General features: G+C 37.2%; 1 non-coding gene across 1 annotated transcript; it reads right to left on the bottom strand.

Annotated features, from left to right (window-relative positions):
- Positions 1 to 4,863: 4,863 nt before the first annotated feature.
- Positions 4,864 to 4,970, bottom strand: LOC123243358. The gene has a single exon (XR_006505904.1). It is a non-coding gene; the product is annotated as a U6 spliceosomal RNA (small nuclear RNA).
- Between the last annotated feature and the right edge of the window lie 9,358 nt (positions 4,971 to 14,328).

The raw sequence follows: 14,328 nt of genomic DNA, 5'->3' as shown, positions 1-14,328 counted from the left end.
CCCCACTCCAATCTGGCCACACTGACTGTGCTCCAAAGGACAGATCATTTTACCTTCAATACACCTTCTCAAGAAGAAGAAAAAAGAACTTACAATATTATGTTGCCATAGCACAATTAGATGAATTCCTTAGCAAACAGATAAAAAGAACTTACCCATCCCAAAAAGTGTTGTTTGAATCAGAGCATGAATCTTGGGAAATGGCTCACTTATCGCAAACAGGTTGACATAGCTCTGATCATCTGTAATTCTCTTTGGCAGTGGCCATCTGAGTCAGGCTTTAAGCCAAGCAAAGAAGTCAGCCTCATTCCATTATGGTCACATTTTTTTAAATGAAAAAGCTATCTCCTAGGTTGATGATCTGCTTTATTTTTCAATCTTGGCTTGGCATGACTTCTGGTTGATCCCATAAATTAAATCTATATCCAGGGTTGAAGTGTTTGCCAATGACTGTAATATTGGAGGGTATTCTAGACCTGGAAAAGACTAAAGATTGAAACAAGTTCTTTGTTTTATAGGTGAAGAAACTGAGTCTCAAAGAGGGAAAAGTAAATTGCTCACAGCTACACCAAGAAAGAGACAGTCAGATTTGGACTCTACGTTTCTGAATGTAAATCCAGCAATCTTTCCACTATACCATGTTTTATTCAAAGGAACATGCTATAGGCAATTAACATTTATTAATGTCTTGCTTATTTTTAATGAAACCTTTTCTTGACCCTGACATCTCCTCAAGCTCTTATTATATATTTTCTTCACTTTCAGTGCTAAACTCAAAAGGAAGAATAATCTAAATGTGCTTTCTTTCCTCCTTTTCTACCTTTATACCACTAGACAGTTAGATGGTAAAGTAGTTAGAATGCTGCCCGTGGTGTCAGAAAGAACTGAGCTCTAATACATCCTGACTCATTCTGTGTCTTTTTGGCCCATTTTGTCAATGAGTGTAATATTGAAGGGTATTAGACCTTGAAAAGACTAGTTTTTGGACTCCTCTTTTCTGAATCAAAATCCAACAACCTTTCCATAACACCATGTTTTATTCAAAGGAACATGTTGTTCCTTTAATTAATTTAATTAATTAATTTAATTAATGGATTAGTATTCATTAATAAGTCTTTTCAAGGTCATTGGGCAAGTCACTTAACCACTACCTGCCTGAGTTTCTTCATCTATAAAATGATGATGATAATAATAATAATAGCACATACCTCACAGAATTGTCATGAAGATTGAATAAGATAATATTTCTAAAGCACTTATCACAGTGCCTGTCACATAATATACACCTAATAAATGTTATTTACTTCCATCCTTTTCATTTTTCAGACACTTAAAGTCTGGTCTCTGATCCTACCATTCTACTAAAGTTGCTATCTCAGAGAGGACCAACAACATCTTAAATATTAAATATGAGTGACTTTTCTCAGTTTTCATTTTTCTTGATCTTTCATTATCATTCAGCAATGTCCACTACCACTTTCAGTCAGGCAGGCAACAACAACTAGGTACCCTACTAAATGTCAGGTTTGTGAATAAAAAGGGGGATGGGTACCTGCCCTTAAGGAGATTGCATACTAATAAAGGAGACATGAGGAAAAACCAAGTACAAATAAAATATATAAAGTATAATTGGAAAGTAACATCTCCAAGCCATTTATTTCATATTCATTATGCACCAGACTTGTGTTGTTTCTTCTTTCTGGACAGGTGTTTGTAGCACACTCAAATAAAAATAGCAATGATATTTATTTCTCTTTTGATCTAAATTTAAATGTTGACCAATGTAATTCTCCTCTCTGATTCCTTGTTTCTTTCACATGAATATTTCTTCTTAATATGCAATAATAGGGGGCAGCAAGGTGGTTCAGTGCATAAATAGCCAGGATCAGACACAGGAGGTCCTGGGTTCAAATTTGGTCTCAGACACTTCATAGCTGTGTGTCCCTGGGCACATCTAGCCCCCATTAATAGGCCCTCAGAGCTGCTATATACACATTTTAAACCACCCTGCTCCATACAAATAATCTATACTCTTCCAGAGCCATAATACAATAATAGAAATTCCCACCAACTCTCACTAAAGTAACTATGGGATGAAATTTGTCTCCCTGTTAGCCTTGCTTGTTACCTTCACTTGGTATATTGATATATAAACACGGGAAGCCATGAGCTTTATTGCTACTTTTTTTCTTTCATAAATTTTGCCTACTCTAAATTTCTGGGCACTCCTATTGCTAATCTTCCTACATTGTAGCAGTTCTCCAAGGCTTCTAGGTTGGTAGATGAACAAAAGCAATATTAGTCCTTCCTAATAATTTTCTGTTCAAAGCCCTTCTCATTACACCTGGAAGACTCCAGACAAACATCACTATTTTAAAACACGGTCTAGAAGTCTAAATGCCATTTTCAGATATTCCCTTTTTAATCAGTCATTCACTTCTCAAATTTTCTTTCTCATGGAGTTGCTGCTTCCAGTAGGGAGCAGTTAGAAAATACCACTTGCTCTTCCAAGGTTTTCGCTTTCTTGCCCAAGAATTCATGATCCCATGATGATAATATATGTGAGGCCTGTTGCAATCATAAAATACTATCTAAATTTTAAAGCTTATGAAATTGTTATTCCAACAAAGTAGAAGACTTAGGCCCCTGTGGAGTGGGCAAATAAGAAGAAATTTCACTGAAGCCCACTTGCCATTTCAAGACAACATGTTAATTAGTTGGATAGTGCTGACTAAATTGCCATTTCCCAGAGTGAGTTAATTAATAAACTGATTTCAGGATGATTAACAGGGGGCACGGTTAACATGATTTTAATGGGAAAGAGCCAATGAAGCACAAACCCATTAGTGTAAAACTATTTCCCGCCTAGGTTGCCTTGTCAGATCCTACTTTTCATGAAGGAAGCTAGGAAAACCCAAGTAACTAGAATTGTGATTTTGACCTGCTGAGAGTCCCTAAGGGCAGGGCATACTCCTGAAAGAGGCTGTAAAATATTAATTTTGATGATACCCATTTTCTTCTTCTCTTATGAAGTCTAATTAATTCATCAAATTCCTGGTGCCTCACATAAAGTAGGACATTCATCATCATCAAAGAAAAAGAAGTGAAAACCAGTATCACCTCACATCTATTAGTCTACTAACATCAAAAAATTATATCAAATTTATTTTTACATTCACATGAGAATTAATTATTGTTTCAGAACATCAAGACCCAGTGAATATCCATATTAATTATTTGGAACTCTCTTTCTTCCATCTTTGTTCAGTTAACCAGAATATTGTATCATCTCATAAAGTTTCAGTTGAAACGATGACTTTATGTGGTCCATGTGGAAGCTGCTATTTGGACAATGTATGTCTTCTTTTGTTTATTATTCTTACTGCATGACTCCCACAGTGTATCATTTTTTCATTTATAAGTTCTCCAATTTTTATTTTCAAGGATAATCTTGTTTTATTTTTCTTTTCTTTTGCTTTATTTTTCCATAGTATGCTTCTGAATTTTTTTATTTATCACTTTCATATTTTTAATTAAATTTATTTTCCCAATTAATAAAAAATCTTGGGGGCAGCTGGGTAGCTCAGTGGATTGAGAGCCAGGCCTAGAGACAGGAGGTCCTAAGTTCAAATCTGGTCTCAGACACTTCCTAGCTGTGTGACCTGGGCAAGTCACTTAACCCCCATTGCCTACTCTTACCACTCTTCTGCCTTGGAGCCAATACACAGTAATTTAAAAAAATTAAAAAATTTAAAAAAAAATTCTCCCTTTTTCACCCCCCCTCCCAAATGAAAAAAGAAAAAGAAACAAAAACAAAATAAACATACATAGATGAGCAAAATAATTTCCCACATTGGCTCTGTCCAAGAAATATGTCTCATTCTGCGCCCTGAGTCCATCACATTCTTGTCCAAAGATCAAAGGTCAGTATGATTTGTCATGAATAGTTCGCATTGATCAAAGATTGTAAGTCTTTCTAAATTGATCATTTTTATAAGTTTTTCTGAAGCTTTTACTTTAATAATTTATTAGAACATATTAGTATTTAGTTATATCGATATAGATTAATATGCTCATTAATTCCCTTAAATGATAATCATACACCCTAGTTCCCAGTTCTTTGCCACAACAAAAAGATTTGCTATAAATAGTCTTGGATATATGAATCATTCACCCCTTTGCCTGATTTTCTTGTTGCGTAGACATAGCATGGCATTGGGTCAAATGCTATGCTGAGTTTTGCAACTTTGGGGACATAGTTCAGGTTCATTTTTTTTTTTTACCAAATTATTCTGAGTTGTTTCACTTTGCATTTCCATAATTATTAGTTATTATTTTTATTGCAGTATAGCTACATCTCTACATGCGCATCTATTTACATCTATATTGGTATTAGTGTCTGTAACATCTATATCTATCTGCATTCTTTATAGCTTTACATATCTTTGTCTGTCTATATCTACCTGTATTTTCATCTACATCTTTATCAGTGTTGATATTTATAACATCTATCTATATTTACTTCTATACCTGTACCTATACCTATATCCACAAATATTTATCTATATCTACACATAAATTTATCTACATGTATACCTACATCTATCCCAATATTGATACTTATAACATTTACACCTGCCTATATCTACATCCATAGCTATTTATATCTATATGAGCATCCACCTACATATCTATCAATATCAATATGGATAACATCTAAATTTGCATATACCTACACTTCCACCTACACTGATATCTACACCTATACCGACATATCTATCCATACAATAAAGTGGGGTAGAGTCCAACTCAGACTAAATTATCTTTTTTTCTGATGGTGAATTCAGTACAAAATGTTTATTTCAGATTAGGGAATACTTCACAAATTTTCATGTCATCCTTGCTCAGGGACCATACTGATCTTCTCTGCATTGTTCCAATTTTAGTGCATGTGTTGCTGAAGTAAACACTGGACTAAATTATCTTCCAGACCCTTTATAACTCTACATACTATAATCCTATGATCTTTCCTCCTTTATCTCTCCCTATTATCTTGCATGTAGCTCATGATCCAATGAAGCTAGTTACTTGCTATGTCTTAAACCATCCCCTCTTCATATTCTAAAGGAAATCTCATTGTCTTATTCTGCAAAGGCTCCCATTACAACCATCTCACAGAATATCAGAATTGGAAGAGACCCTGGAGGTTGTTTAAGGCAATTCTGAACAAGAATTTTGTACAAGAATTGTAACTGCAGTGAAAGATGGTATAGTGTAATGGAAAGAATGTTGGATCTGAAAGCAAGAAAGGCTTATTTTGAATTCTGCCTATGAAATTTAGGGGTATCTAGACAGTATCTAAATATACTTCTCTCTAGGAGTAAGTCTTTTCACTTCTCTGAGTTTCACTTTCCTCTTAAGTAGAACAGGGGATAATAATGTTCAGCCTCCCAATGTGGTTATCAGGTTACATTGAATTACTGCATAAAAAGTGCTTCACACACCCCAATGTGCTATGTAAATGCTATCTGTGATTCCTATCCCCCAACAAGTGGGCATCCAAACTTTTCTTTGAAGACTTCTAGTGAGGAAGATCCCCCTACCTCCCAAGGCAGTCCATTCTTCTTTGGGGCAACTCTAGTTGTTAGGAAATTTTCCCTCTGTGTCAAGGTGAAACCATTGTCTTTGCATCTTCCATCTATTACCTCATCTGCTCTATGTGTCTAAGTCTAATTATATAATCACAGAATTTTCAGAATTGGAAAAAAATACAACGACTCTCTAATCTAACTTATCCCTGAAAAAGAATCCCCTTTACAATATTTCCAACAAAAGTTTATCCAGACCTTGATTGAAGACCTCTACCTCCCACTGAATCCTCTTTCATATGGGAATAGTTCCAATTCTTTGGAAGTTTTCCCTTGCATCACATTAAATTTTTAAGTCATTGATTTGTTACTTATTCCTCAATAAAAACTTGTTGGGTAACTATCGTAGAAACTGTAAGGTCCTTTGTAAGGGCTCGGAACAGGGGAATATAGAGAGGAATACAGAGGAGATGGCTTCAGTCCCTGAATTGTTGCTGACCCTGGCCTCTAAGATAGTGAATTACAGACAGAGGGCTGCCTGGGAGCCTGATGGATCTTCCAGGCTCTGGGGTGGTTAGGCAAATCCCAGGATTGATGCTTCTCTATTGGCCAAAGAAAGCGATCATTTCCCTGACTGACTCAAAGGAGATGGAGCCACTGCCTTGTTATGGCTTTCCATCTTGTACCGCAGCATCATTCACATTGCAGTGGGCAGGAGTTATTGCTATCCCATTCCCCCAGCACTTGTCTATCAATTGTGGAGCTGGAGAAGTACATACATAATATGGGTAGAGAAAAATTCATCTGGCACAAGCATATGTCTTACCAGTGGTGAGAAAAAAATCAATTCTGTCCTCCCCCCAACACACAAACACAATCACACATGTACATCCTTCTCTTCTCTAGACAGGTAGAGGCACTGTCCTGCTGACAAAAAAAAAATTGTTTGAGTTTACTTACAGGTAATCTGAGCTTGAGACTTCTGGGGATAACTGAGTTTAATTAATTCTTTCAATACTAGAGAGAAAACTTCCTTTTAAGGGTTATTCCAAGAGTAAGTGATTTAATCTCTACTGGCCTTGGTTTCTTCATCTGTAAAATGGGATAAGAAATAAATCACAATAGGATCAAGGGAGATAATTGTAAAGTGCTTAGCATATTGCCTGACATAGTAAGAGCTATATGTGTTGATTTTTATTATTATTACTATCATTATTACTCAGGATTATAAGTTCTAAGATAGGATAGGAACTCAGAAGTCACTTAGTTTAGCTCTCTCATTTTTCAGATAAAGAAACTCAGACTCACGTGAGGAAAGTGACTTGTCCAAAGTCACACAAATGGTAAGAAACTGAGCAGGAAATTGAATTCCAGTTCTTGTGACTCCAAATCCAATCTCTTCAATAAATGAATCCAAAATATATACAAAATACACATGTGGTGGGGTGGCAAGGTAGAGATTGCCAACAATGAACAATTAGGAGAAAAATTTCAGGTTAGATGTACAAATTTCAGGTTAGATATACACCTGGACTTATCTTCAAATGGATCTTGAGATTGAAAATTATGGAAGTTAGAAGTCAGAAGATTTCAGATATGGGGAAGAGTCTTGCAAAGACACAGCAGGAAGAGATGCAATGTCATACGTGGAATTCAAGAAAAGTTATAGTCCCTGTCCTCAAAGAGTTTGCATTCTAATGAAGAAAGTTAACCTATTAAAAAATAGTAGGGCCAACAAAAAGGAGTTTTGAACTCTTGAGTGATAGCAGTAGTGAATGTAACCACAGAGCATCTGATAGTTACACTGATTTCTGTAGCTATAAAACATTTTATAGTGTTTAGCACTTGACAAAGCATTTTTCTTGCAACAATCCCTTAGTTAGGCAGTATCCAAATTTTATAGATGAAGAAAAACTAAGAGAGGGGGAGTGACTTTTCCAAAGTCACACTGTGACTTGGATTGTCAGGTGTACAAAGACCAAATCTTCACCCAGATACTTCCACTGATTATTTCTAAGTGTGTATAGGGGCATGTGTAGATACACACATGAGCATGTGTAGGCATATGCATACCTAGGGTGTGTTACTTTCAATTATCTTAATGAAGATAAAACATACTTTCTAAACTTTCCTTGCAGACTTCAAGTAACCTCTGAACAAATCACTTGGGTTTTGACATTCAGCACATCCATAGGCTATCTCATCACTTAAGAAGTGGAAGAGAACTAGCATTATTAAACCCCTACTCTTGTTAAGCCCAGCTCTTTGTGACCCCATTTGGCATTTTCTTTTCTTCCCTCCCCTCCCATTCCCTCTCCCTCTCTCCTCCACTTTTCTCTCCCCTCTTCCCCTCCTGTCTCCTCACCTCTCCTTTTTTTCTTTTCCTTCCCCCCCTGACCTTCTGTCTTAATACCAGTTCTAAGACAGAAGAGGCACCGAGGCACTATGTTTCCAGGCACTATGCTTGATGCTTTACAGATTTACCAGAGGATTTTATCTGCATCTCTTTGCTTCTATCATAATCTACCTACTATATTTATCTGTGTGTATGTGTATGTGTGAACTAGCTATCATTTATGTAGTTATAAAACTACCACTTATATAGCGTATTAAGATTTGCAATGCTCTTTGAAAATATTGTCTAACTTGGTCCTCATAACAACCTGAGGAGGTAAGTTCTATTATTATGTTCAGATAAGGAAACTGAGGCAGGTAGAGGTCAGGTGATTTGCCCAGGATCACAAAGATAGTAAGTGTTTAAGGCTAGATTTGAACTTAGATCTTCCTGATTCCTGGCCCAGTGCACCATCCTAGTTCATCAGATGGTGAGCTGTCTGCAATTAGAGGTATTCAGAGATTGGTTAATAATTTGAAAGATTCTCTGGGGAAAAAAACCAACAACTTATGGATTAAACAGGTTTTGGATGAAATGACCTCTGAGTCCCCCTCCAGAGTCTCTGACTCATCAGCCCACAGTCAGGAACTTGGCTGCTACAGGTCAAGGGAGGCCTCCTGAATCAGTTCCTAAGGAAACTCTTACAGGAGACGCCTTGCACCTGAACCAACATTGCTTATGGAAACGTTCATCTCCAATTCCTCCTGAAACCACCAAACCAATTTTCCAAGGCATCACAAGACCTATTATCCTGTGCTGTGGGTAGAAATATGTGCACCTGATAAAATAGAAAAGAATTTTCACCAAAGCGCCCAAATCATAAAGTAGGGAAGGACATCAGCAAGTTGTCTGAAATCCAAATTGTTCAACTTTTCAGGGACAATTTGGCTGTAATATGCAAAGCAAAAAGAACATTAGGTCCTCAGAGATCTAGGTCTTTTTCCTTACGTACAACTAGAGTTTGCTTCCCAGACAGATGAGAGGTTTTCAGAAACACCCAACACACACACACACACACACACACACACACACACACACACACACACACACACACACGATAATGAATCTGGAGGAACTGACCCTTGTGAATCTTCCTGATGGGCTCTATGTGCTGGGAAATGAAGCCCCTGGCAGATTTCTCACCCAGGTAGCTTTGTAGTAGCCAACACTTCATGAAAGTGGGCTTCTGAAGGGATGATAATTTTAGCCAGCTGAGCATCACCAAGGGCAAAAATCACAAACATTCCTGAACAGGTCTATAAATTGAGGATCCTGATGGTTTTCTCTTGTCCTTTCTTGGGGGTTTGAATACTGTTGCTAAAATCTTGGAGTTCTGATGGGCCTTAAGGGCATCAGAATGTTCCCAGAAGGCATAACTCCAACCGTTAGCAAGTTTCCATGGTCTGTGCTTATATTTCTTCATGTTTGTCCTGACCTCCCTTCTGTCATGTAAAAGTAGCTAACGTCTTTGTAGTGTTTACCAGTTGACATTCAGAATAGCAAACCTCTGAAATAGTTAATAATACTAACACAATTCATTCACTTATTCAACAAATGTTTAATAAGTACCTGCAATGTGTTGGGTGCTGTTTTGGATTTTAGAACTATAAAGGCAAAAATGAAACAAATCCTGACTCATTGGAGCTTGCCTTCTTTCTTTCCACTCTTTTATCTTCTTGTTTTATCTCTCTTTTCTTTCTTCCTTCCTTCCTTTCTTTCATTCATTCTCTCTTTCTTTCCTTCCTTCTTTCTTTCCTTCTTTCCTTCTTTCTCTCTTTCCTTCTTTCTTCCTTCCTTCCTTCCCTCCTTCCTTTCTTGTGGAGGGGGGGGCAGGAAATAGTAGAATTAAGTGCCATGAATACATAGAAATACTTCCAGCATTACAGATAATGTCTGCCCATTTATTCTTAGAATAAAAATAATAGTAGTAATAATGATGTAATCCTACAATAATAATAATTGTTATGATTATAATGCAATATAATTACTGATATAATATAATTATATTATTATTATCATCTCACTCCACTCATCACGCTCAGTGAAATTCAGGTAGAAATAGTTCTAGAATAAGTCACCATCCTATAGTTCCCATAATTCTCATGCAATAGTCTGAAGGACCTTAAATGACTGCTTACACTGCTTGGATGGGCAAGGACTCACCAGCTATATCCTTCTGGTAAGGTAAAGGTATATATATAATGTATATATATATATATATATATAGTATATATCCTTCTGGTAGGTTAAGGTTCCCTGTACCCTCAGGACCACCTGGCCTCACCATCTGCCTCAATGCTACCTTCTCATCTTCTCATCACTGGGCTTTGCACTCTGACCTATCATACACACTAAGAGCCCTGCGAGCTTGGTCTATTCTCCCTCTGCCTTTTAATGAGCACTAGGTCATCCTCTATATCACGTGGATTTCCAATATGTGTTGTCTGCCAAAGAAGAATGTGAGCCCACCGAGAAGAGTCTCTCTCACTTTTCTGTTTCTATCCCCTGTCTTAGCTCAAAGCTTTTCACAGAGGAAGTACTTCCTAAATGCCTTTTTCACACATGAATTCATTCATTAAATATGGTTTAATAGCAAATTAGAGATTTGCCCCACCTCTAGTTCTATCTGAACTCCACGGAACAATGTGAAGTAAATGAGACAATAATACTAATGGAAAATCCTTTTTAAAACCCCAAATGCTGCATAAATGTCAGTTATTTTTCAGTCAGAGGCTACAAAACCCACTGACTGGAAGTGGTTGTAGAGCATATTCTCACTGGTATAGGTCAGCATAATTGAGCTCTAATGTCCATTCCTACTTTAAAATTCTTTGAATGTTGGAATTGGAGGGATCTTAGAGATTGCTTCCCAACTTCCTGGTTGGTTTGTGCTCTACCAAGCTCGAAAAGGGTGGAAGCTACTTCCAAATACAGGTTTCATGACTTCAAACCCGCTTCTATTTCTGCTATATCGTGCTGCCTCCTGACAAATAAAAACATTACTGACTTATTTTTGTTTTTGTTTCTTTTTCTTCCTTCCTTTCTCTATTCCTTCCTTCCTTTTTTCCATCCTTCCTTTTACCTTCTCTCTTTTCTTCCTTCTGACATGACTGAAAGACAAAATGACTGAAGAAACAAAGCTTTCATCTGAGCATATCAATTTATTAAGCATTGTATGTCACTTGCCCAACAAACTGGTATCAAACTCCTTTCTCAGTTTAGAGCTCAACCCTGAATACAGGGGAAGACAGACTAATGCAGTAAAAACAATTAAATAAAAACAATTAATTAAAAAGAAATACCACACTATTAGGTTATTTGATTTCTAATTGGATGAAAAATTAGCGACTTTCCAGTTCAAGAGGGGGAGAATGAATAGATGCCATTCTTTGAATTCAGGGAACATCTTACCCTTCCCCAACTATCTGCAAATAATCAAAGGAACATGGAAATAATCACAGATTAATCAGAATAGGATCAGTTTTTAGATAAGATACATGGATTGTTGGAGATGTACAGTTATAAGAAAATTCCTTATATCAGTCTATGTGATTCTGGTCAACACAACCTAGATCCTTGGGTAAGAGTCTCAGTCTCTAAATAGCAAGTACAAGTGATCCAATTTTCCAGGCAAGCAGGACTAGGTTCAAACAATGCAATAAGATTTTCTCACAATTCCTACAATCAAATAAAGTTTTTCTCGCAGGACAGAATTTGGACTAGGCCCATAATTGAATAGAAAAGGAACTAAGCTAGCTCCAGAATTCAGTCACAAGATGGAGTCAGTGTGGTTCACACAGTTCCAGCAATTAACCACTTGCTGACCTAATCCCCTCAATTCCCTCAATCTTTCTCCCTCCCCCAGATTCTCCTTCCCTCTTTCTTTCTTTCGGGCTGTCTTTCTTTCTTTCTTTCTTTCTTTCTTTCTTTCTTTCTTTCTTTTCTTTCTCCCTCCCTGCCTCCTTTCTTTCCTTTCTACCTTTCTTTTCTTTTCTTTTAACATCAAAAGCCTTCTCTAGAGACCTTCTCCCATAACTGTGATTGGACAGATGAGGATTTGCCTCAAAATGCTGCCATTTAAAAGATGATAAAATGTCCACACCTCTTGCAGCACAGTAACAGATGAGTTTAGTGCCTAGTTTGTAGAAATGAGAATAGCAACTGGTCTTGAGGTTTTGCTGGTAAAGAAAACTCCCAAGGAAGGAAACTCCTATAACTTTAGGTCACCATGTTCTCTGCAACTTTAAGTTTTAGAAAGATGCATAGAGTATTGAGAGATTGATTTCTCAGGGTCACACAACCAGAATGTGTAGGAGACAAGCCTTAAACCCAAGTCTTCCTCATTTCAGAGCTCTCCAATTCATTTTTCTTGTTCAGAAATAATGTTGTAATTTACTAAAGTAGAAAGGTAGAAAATGGTTCCCATGTGCTTCTTACCCCCAAAGGGATCACCCTCAAGTCATTGTTGCCTCAAATTTTTCTACCTGACTCTGTTGCCTCAGAATATCAATCTACTACATATGCATTTATGTTTTCCTGAAACTTCTACCCATAAGGATCATCCTTCCTCCCAACATTTAGGGGAAGTTGGTACCTCTTGCACTGGAAACAAAAATTGCTGATCATTGCTCTGCCTTCCATCCACTTATTTCCAAGCTTCTCTTCAGCACTAGCTAAAAAACACCTTATATACCCTCTTGTTACAAGTCAGTTAAAGATGGAAGGGACTTTATACATCACCTAGTTCAATCCCCTCCTTTTATGGCCAAAGAAACTGACACTCTGAGTGGTAAAATGACTTGGCCACAGCCATAAAGCCTTTCTAAGGAATCAGAGCTAGAATCTGATCCCAGATCTTCTTGAATATTCTAAGGGGATGATGTGAGGAAACTGAGTCTGGGTAAGGTGACAACTTGCCCAAGACCACATAGTGAAAGATTGGATATCCTGGTCTCCAGACTTCCAATTCGTTGTTATAACCACTATCTGGTATTGTATGGTGTATCTCAATTCCAGTTGCTACACATTCCAGGATACCTAATGAGAGGTTCTGTTCCCATAGATAATATTCATCAACAACTGAAACATTTAAATCCTTTTGTCCAATTGGGCCACTGCCCAAAAAAATACAGGTGTGTCATTCTTCTCCAAGGACATTGGATGTGTGTTACACCCACTTATTGATATGAGTGCACTGAAATACCTGACTTCTCTCTAGGCTGTTCCTATATACTCCCTTCTCTGTCGCTCCTATTATCTGTCTTGGCAGCTCCACAGTGTTCCTGCCTCGTATCAGAGAGGATCATACCTTTCTTTGCCAACAGAGATTGAAGCTGACAGGTTGGATATGATTTATAAAATCCTGATGTGCATCAGCACCAAGAGTGTTCAGTAGCTTGGGTTGCTCCATGGCTATTTTGCCTAGTTGCATAGAAGAGGCAATTAATTCACTGTGTACCTAGTGGGTTCTTCTCAGCTCTACATGGATGTCTTATGATGCTATAACATAAGAGAACGTGGAAGAACTGAAAGGGAGCCTAAAGCATAGACTATCAGAAGTGGACAAGACCTTAGAAGATATATCAGAAGTAGAGCAGATCTTGGAACATAAAATAGCAATATGAGAAGAGACTTTGGAATGTACAATGTCACCGATGGAAAAGACCTTGGAAATTTAAATGTTAGGCTTGAGAAGGACTTTAGATCAAGAATGTTAGAATTGGGACATAGTTTATGATATTCAGCAAGTGAGAGCCAGAAAAGTCCTTAAAACATAGAATTGTAGAGCAGAAATTGATTTTTATGATGTAATAATAATAGGCAGTAATGATCATTGTTGTTGGTGGTCAGTCATTTCTGACTCTTTGTAACCTCATTTGGGGTTTTCTTGGCAAAGATAATAGAGTTGTTTGCTATTCCTTTCTCCAACACATTTGACAGATGTGGAAACTGAGGCAGAGTTAAGTGACTTGCCCAAGATAATATGACTAGGAAATGTCTATAAACAAATTGGAAGATGGATTTTTATGATACAAATAAGGTGAACACTTTCTCCATTATGCAACCTGGCTGCCCCATAAAGGGCACTTATGTAGCATTTTAAGGATTTCAAAGTATTTTACAAATAATACCTCGTTTTATCCTCACAACAAGCCTAGGAGGAAGATGCTTATTATCTCCCATTTTACAGATGAGGAAACTGAGGCAAATATAGGTTAAATGACTTGTTCAGCTTCATTCTGCTACTTTATATTGAATGGCCTTAAAATAATGTTAGAATATAGAAGGTTAGGTTTGAAAGGCATCGAAAAAAGACCTAATCAATCCTTTCAACTTGTCTGAGGC

Source organism: Gracilinanus agilis, chromosome 3 (genome assembly GCF_016433145.1).
Source record: "Gracilinanus agilis isolate LMUSP501 chromosome 3, AgileGrace, whole genome shotgun sequence".
Taxonomy (NCBI): Eukaryota; Metazoa; Chordata; class Mammalia; order Didelphimorphia; family Didelphidae; genus Gracilinanus; species Gracilinanus agilis.
This window is presented reverse-complemented; position numbering and strand designations above follow the sequence as displayed.